The sequence below is a fragment of the Neophocaena asiaeorientalis genome, unplaced genomic scaffold (genome assembly GCF_003031525.2).
Source record: "Neophocaena asiaeorientalis asiaeorientalis breed wild unplaced genomic scaffold, Neophocaena_asiaeorientalis_V1.1 scaffold541, whole genome shotgun sequence".
In the NCBI taxonomy this organism is placed as follows: domain Eukaryota; kingdom Metazoa; phylum Chordata; class Mammalia; order Artiodactyla; family Phocoenidae; genus Neophocaena; species Neophocaena asiaeorientalis.
Window position 1 is genome coordinate 1,732,022 of NW_020172450.1, and position 7,633 is coordinate 1,739,654.

Below are 7,633 nucleotides of genomic sequence, written 5' to 3' on the forward strand. Positions count from 1 at the left end.
AATTTTATCAGGGCCATGAGAGAGATTTTGCATGAAATTTGAAAGATGTAAGTGAAGTGGCAGCCATCATTTTCTTATGCCCAGATGGTAGGGGCAGGGCGCCAGGTGCTATTCCAGCCTAGGCATGCTGCCTCTTCTGTACTGGCTCTGCTTTTCGAGTGGGGCAGTGTCTGAGCCCCCAGCGACTGCTAAGCCTCCTCCTTCAGCCCGTCTGACTCAGGGGCCAGGTGTGAGTTTAGTTCCATAATGAAGCACACCACCTTCTCCTGCAGGACAGCCCCATCTTCGAATTTGGAGACTTAAAACACTATGAGAGATTGATGTGGATTCCAGTTTGTGGGTTCCAGCTGGTCCTTATAAGTTCTAGTTTGACCTTCCTCTCCTCTACTTCACATTCATCTTTCCTGACTATCTGTCCTGCTGACTTCAGGCCCAACACCAAATGCGGAAGCAACGGCCTGATGCGAACTGTTTAATCCGCTCCCACAATTGTCTAAGGTCAAATTCCCATGATAGATCCTCTGTTTTATATCACTCCTAATGGTACTGCTTCTCTAATTCAACACTGAGTGATACAAGGCTCAATGAAGTAAAATTATTCGCCCAAGGTCGTAAAGCTGGGAGCAGAGTTGTGAATTCAAATAGGTTTATCTGACTCCTAAGTCCACGCTTAATTGCCTAGGAATTAAGAATTTCCTGTTACCTAACAGAATTTCCTGTTACCTAAGCCCTAATGAGAACCAGCACTGATTTTTCCAGGGAGATAGTAAGCAACTGTACTCAGAACTCCAAACCCCCATCGTGCTTTATTTTCTGCCATAGAACTTATTTAACATACTGTACAATGAACTACTATATTTTGTTTATTGTTTGCCCAGTCCACTAAAATATAATCTCCATGAGGGCAGAAATGTGGGGGGGTTTTGTCGTTCATTGATATATCTCCAGTACCTAGAAAAATATTTTGCACATAGCAGATGCTCAATTAATTTGTGTGGCTGAATGACTGAATCTATATCATACCAGTCAACAAGGACAGCACTTTGGGGTAATAAAAGCACTAAAGGAATCCAAATTTAGTCAAGAAAAAAGTTATTATAAATGTTGTAAGTGTCCATCTCTCTTAAAACAAAAGCTAATGGTGATAACAAAGCATTTTAATAGTGTCGAGAACTCATATCAACATAATGAAAAACCACCGCTAATAACAACACAAAAACCTAAACAAATATATTGTCCATGGTAACCTGCTGTCTCTGACACTAGCTCAGTTGTACAGTAAAGCTACATTTTGAAATATTCCTACTTGCAAGTCGGTCATTGTTGACTTCTGGCCTTTGTCTCTTTAGGAAACAACAGCCAGAAAACAGTAGAAAGAAGCGCAGGTGCAGAATCATAGGCTGTCACAGCTAAAAGTACTTAAAAGATAATCTTTCATTTTACAGGTGAGGAAACTGAAGCCCTGAGAGAAGTGATTTGCCTAAGGTCACACAGCTGGATCTGGGTCTGGGTCTCCTGCGACCTAGAATCAAATCTCTACTGTACTGTGACCTCTCTAAGCAGCAAAAGGAGACTAATAGTATCTACCTTAGAGTTGACATCAGAATTAAATGAAATAATACACGAAAAACACTTAGCACGGTGCCTGGCAGAGAGTAAACATGTTAGTTACCTCTCCCTGCCAGACAGACACGCAGACACACACACCCCGTAGCCCATCAGCATAAATCTTTCCTCTTCTCTCCTTCTGGGTCCCCTACAACTCACACCATCTAAATAAGCTTTTGTACTTATTTTAACTCTCTTTTGTGATGACAGTTCTGAAACCACTTTAAGAATCTAAAGAACCCAAATAAAAATGCAAATTTCAGAAACAGTGACACTTATTTGCTGAATAAACAGATTCATAGCTGGGTTTCTTTAGCTAGCATATTCCACTGGCATATTTAAAATTTGAATTGTTCACCAAAAGTGCATTTACTGACTACCATTTCAAGATGAAGAGCAATGGCAGAGTTCCAGGCACACCTGCATTCATTTCAAGCCATCTGGAAAATTCCTGATGTCCTCATTTCCCTCAGTGTAAGTTTGACAATCCCTGTGCTGTTGTCTGCCCTCCAAAAGTTGATGAAAAGGAAGAGAAGTCACTTTTCGGGGGTGGGGGTGGGGTCTATTCTGAAAAGGCTTTAGTAGAATCTACCAAATTTGGCATTTTGCTAGGTGCAAATTGAGAAATGGTGGAACGGCTGGCAGCAGAACTGGGGGGAGTAATGCACTGCCAGCTGTTTCCTCAAATCTCATTCTGTAGATGACCACGTCTTCTGCCACTTCTTAAAGTTAACTCTGTTGGGGTTAACTTGAAGATGTTACCAGAAGGCTGAATATGCTCTCCACAGTCAGTGGAAAGTCCATTCAGAAAACCATAATGAGAACACATACCTGTCTGATACTTCAAGAGCAAAACTGAATTCATGTTCCTAACTATTTCCAGTCAACAATCACTAGTAGTCTGTCCTAAAAGACTGTCCTTCTACATGTCTATCAAACATAAGTGCATCTCATCTTGTGTATGCTCCTAGGGCCCTGTGACAGGCCAGAGGAACAAAAATTCTCAGCAAGCACTGCAGTACTCTAGTGGCAGGGCAGAGGGGAAAAAGAAAGTTATGCTCCAGTCCAATTCCTCGTCCATTGCAGGACGACACAAGCACGAAAGTCATAACTACATCCTCCCAGACACCCCCCAATAGAGGTCAGTGCTCCCATTTCCCATAATCTTTCTTTGGACCTGAGACTTGCTATGTGGCAAGCATGTAAGAGGACCAAAGGCAGGTAATGAAGCCAGGCAACCATATTCTACCTATGGGCTAGCCTCCAACCATTAAAAACATTTGGTGTTCAGAAGTTTTTAAAAGCATTCTTCACATGATCAAAAAATTACCATAAAATAGATGCTTTTGGACATAAATACTTAAGATATGTGGAGTCTCAAGGAGTTGGGTTAAAATCCAACTTCTAGCACTACTAGCTGGGCATTCTTTTTTTTTTTTTTTTTTTTTTTAAACATCTTTATTGGGGTATAATTGCTTTACAATGGTGTGTTAGTTTCTGCTTTATAACAAAGTGAATCAGCTATACATATACATATGTTCCCATATGTCTTCCCTCTTGTGTCTCCCTCCCTCCCACTCTCCCTATCCCACCCTTCCAGGCTGTCACAAAGCACCGAGCTAATATCCCTGTGCCTTGCGGCTGCTTCCCCCCAGCTATCTACCTTACTACGTTTGTTAGTGTGTATATGTCCATGACTCTCTCTCGCCCTGTCAAAGCTCACCCTTCCCCCTCCCCATATCCTCAAGTCCGTTCTCCAGTAGGTCTGCATCTTTATTCCTGTCTTACCCCTAGGTTCTTCATGATATTTTTTTCCCTTAAATTCCATATATATGTGTTAGCATACGGTATTTGTCTTTTTCTTTCTGACTTACTTCACTCTGTATGACAGACTCTAGGTCTATCCATCTCATTACAAATAGCTCAATTTCATTTCTTTTTAAGGCTGAGTAATATTCCATTGTGTATATGTGCCACATCTTCTTTATCCATTCGTCCGATGATGGGCGCTTAGGTTGTTTCCATCTCCGGGCTATTGTAAATACATAATATATGTGGTACGATGTCTGCCATCTACTTTATAACACTTCTACATACACAGTGTGATATTACATATGGGACAGTAGGTTTTAGCTTTACTTCTAGGGTCAGTCATTTGCCCTCATCAGGATATAGACGGGGGAAGGGAGCCAGAGCTATAGCAGAAAGGGCCACAATACAGAGCTGATGACCACAAGTGTTTCTGTTACCTATATCTCCGACATGGAACCTATACTTTGGTAATTAGCATACCAAGTGTCAAAAATTTGTTTCATTGATGCCTGCTAACTTGAAAGATAAATATAAAAATTGGCTCTAACTGGTTAAAAAAAATATCTTAGAGACACTCCCACCCTTGCATGAACAGGGTATAAGAATCTAACGAATCTCGTAACCTCTCTGTACCATTAATGAAAGACTTGAAAATATCTAAAGAGCCTTATTCCAGCCATTGATTTAAAATTTTTTTCTTGGTTGTCTAATGTCTACTATAAGGCACAAAAATCCTGCTTCTGGGAGGAATGTCACTGAATATAGACGAATAGAGGACTATAAGAATCCTCCCTAAATAGCAACTAATGACCCAGCAAAAACTGCCAAAATCAACTTTTGAAGAACTCTTGAATACAAAATCGAAAACTGACAATAACCAGGGAGAGATGTGAAGAAAGAGGAGGTTGCTTTGTGGTAATAGAGTGCAGTGTTGTTTTAAATCACCCACCCACCCCCCCACACACATCAGACTAGCAGTGGCTGTGCAAACCACAGCCTGCACCTCTGATGCAGATTGCTAATGCCAGAGGGAGCAATACGGACCTTATTCTCAAAAAGTTGGGCCTTGACCTGTAAGGCATTTCTCTCAAGAACCAGAGCCCAGCTACCCTTTGTTTTGAGGTAGTTCCCAGTGCTAGGGCAGTTTACTGGGCAAAACTCTGAGTTCCCAGTGCTAGGGCAGTTTACTGGGCAAAAACATTCAAAAAGGTACAGGTATTAGCTGAAGCAGTCTGGGAAAAGGAACATTTGCAACAAGAAATAGACCAGGAAGTCTTGGAAGGAAGAGGTTGGGAAAGGAGCTACATGTGGGAATAAAGGCTTTCACAAGCTCCCATGTATACCAGGGAATCGAGGAATGCATACACATGCCCTACGTGGGATGCATATTCATAGAAGGCCAAAGAAGACCCTAAGCTTTAATGTCTGGCTAGCTTTCAGGCTCTATACAAGTAGGAAGTAAAGACTAAGAGTTGTAATCAGCCTGGCTAAGCATTGAAGGAGAACCCCAACACAGAACCAACCTGCAAAGACTAGGAGAGTAGTCCTTTTTCTTTCTTTATTATTTTTTCTTCCTTTTATCTTTTGTTGGCTGTAGGCATTTAAGGTAACTCTGTCAGAACACCAGCTGACCACTAAACTAACAGAACAGAGGCTTCAGGGCCACAAATAACAAAGAATACAGACTTTATGAAAAGTTTAGAAAAACCCACAACAGGCAGCAACAACAAATTCTGGGTAGAGTGGAAAATCTGTTTTTCAGAATTGCCACACTATAATATTCAAAATGCCCAGTTTTCAACAAAAAAAATTTCCAAGGAATGCAAAGATACAGGAAAGTATGGCCCATCCATAGGGAAAAAATTGAAACCATTCCTTAGAAAGCCTAAGTGTTGGACTTAATAGACAAAGACTTTAAGTGAACTGTCAAATATGCTCAAAGACTTAAGGAAACCATGGACAAAGAACTAAAGGAACCAGTAGAACAATGTCTCAATAAATAGAGACTATCAATGAAGAGATAGAAATTATAAAAAACCAAATGGAAACTGAAATGAAAAATCCACTAGAGGGGTTTAGCAGCTGATTGAGGAAGTAGAAGAAAGAAATAGCAAACTTAAAGATAGGTCAGTTGAGATTATTCAGTCAGAGAAGCAGAAAGAGAAAAGAGTAAAGAAAAATTAATAGAGCCTAAGAAGCCTGTGGGACACCTTCCAGTACGTACCAACATATGCATAAACAGATTCCCAGAGGGAGAGTAGAGCCAGAAAGGAGCACAAAGAATGTTGGAAATAATAGCCAAAAATTTCCCAAACTGGATGAAAAACATGAATCTGCACATCCAAGAAGCTTAACTAAACCCAGTCGTGATAAATTCAAGGAGCTTCACAGCAAGAAACATAATAGTCAAATTGTCAAAAGACAAAGAGAGAATCTTGATAGAAGCAGCCCATCACATATGAGGGAGCCTCAAAAGATTAATAGCCAATGTCTCTTCAGAAACCATGGAGGAAGTAGGATGACATATTTAAAGTTTTGAAAGAAAAATAATGTAGACCAATAATTCTACATCTAGCAAAACTATCCTTGAAAAGTGAAGAAAAAATTAAGGCATTTCCAGATAACAAAAACTGAGGGAGTTCATCACCAGTAAACCTGCCATACGATAAATATTAAGGTGAATCCTACAGAATGAAATGAAAGCTCACTAGACAATGATCCAAAGATACATGATGAAATAAAGAACAATAGTAAAGGAAGCTACATAGGTAAGCATAAAAGCCAGTGATATTGCATATATGATTTCTAACTCCTTTTTATCATTCTTTTCTGTCCCCATATGATTTAAAAGAAAAATGTGTAAAATAATAATTACAAAGCCATGTTAATTGGCACACAATATATAAAGATGTAATTTGTGAAAACAACACAACGCAGGGGCACAAAAATGTAAAGGAGCAGTTTTTGTATACTACTGATTTTATTAATACTAAATTAGTATTAATTCAAACTTGACTGGTATAAAATTTAGATATTAACTGTAATCTCTAGGATAAACTCTAAAGAAAGAAACTTTAAAACATACAGGGGAAAAAAAGCCAAGAAGGGAATCAAAATTGTACTCTAGAAGAAAAACCAATTAACCATAAAAGAAGGTAGTAATGGAGAAATTGAAGAACAAGAAAGGCCTAACCCAACAACCAAAGGATAAAAAACCAATGAAAAAAATGGGCAAAGGATCTGAATAGACATTTCCCCAAGGAAGATATCCAAGTGGCCAACAAACACATGAGAAAGTGTTCAACATCATTAATCATTAGGGAAATGCAAATTAAAACCAAAATGAGATACCACTTCATACCCACTAGAATGAGTATAATTTAAAAAATATATTAATAACAAGAGTTGGTGAGGATGTAGAGAAATGGTAACCCACATAGATTGCTGGTGGGAATGTGAAATGTGGCAGTCCAGTGGAAAGCAGTTTGGCAGTTTCTCAAAACGTTAAACATAAAATTACCATATGACCCAGCAGTTCCACTACTGGGTATATACCCCAAAGAATTAAAAACAGGAACTTAATCAAATACTTGCATGTGAATGTTAAAAGCAGCACTATTCACAATAGCTAAAATGTAGAAACAACCCAAATGGCCATATCAATAGATTAAAAAATGTGGAAGATATGCAGGGAGCTATACTCAATATCCTATGATAAACCATAATGGAAAAGAATATTTAAAAAGGAAGGTAGCAAGAGGCAGGAGATATGGGGATATATGTATATGTATAGCTGACTCACTTTGTTATAAAGCAGAAACTAACACAGCATTGTAAAGCAATTATACTCCAATAAAGATGTTAAAAAAATTATGTATAACTGAATTACTTTGCTATACAGCAGATATTAACACATTGTAAATCAACTACACTTCCATAAAAATTAATTTAAGAAATGTGGAATATGTATACAGCAGAATATTACTCAGCCATAAAAAGGAATGAAGTACTGACATATGCTACAGTATAGATGAACGTTGAAAACATTATGCTGACTTTCTGGACCAGCGTCCTGTGAAGAAATCTGTGCCTTAGTTGTGCCTGTGCAGAGCAATGATTCCTTCACCTTTTCCTTTTCTCCAGGTACCTTTCTCCATGCTTCCCAGTCTCAGCTTTATCCTAACAATATTATATAGCAAACAAAAAGACTGTG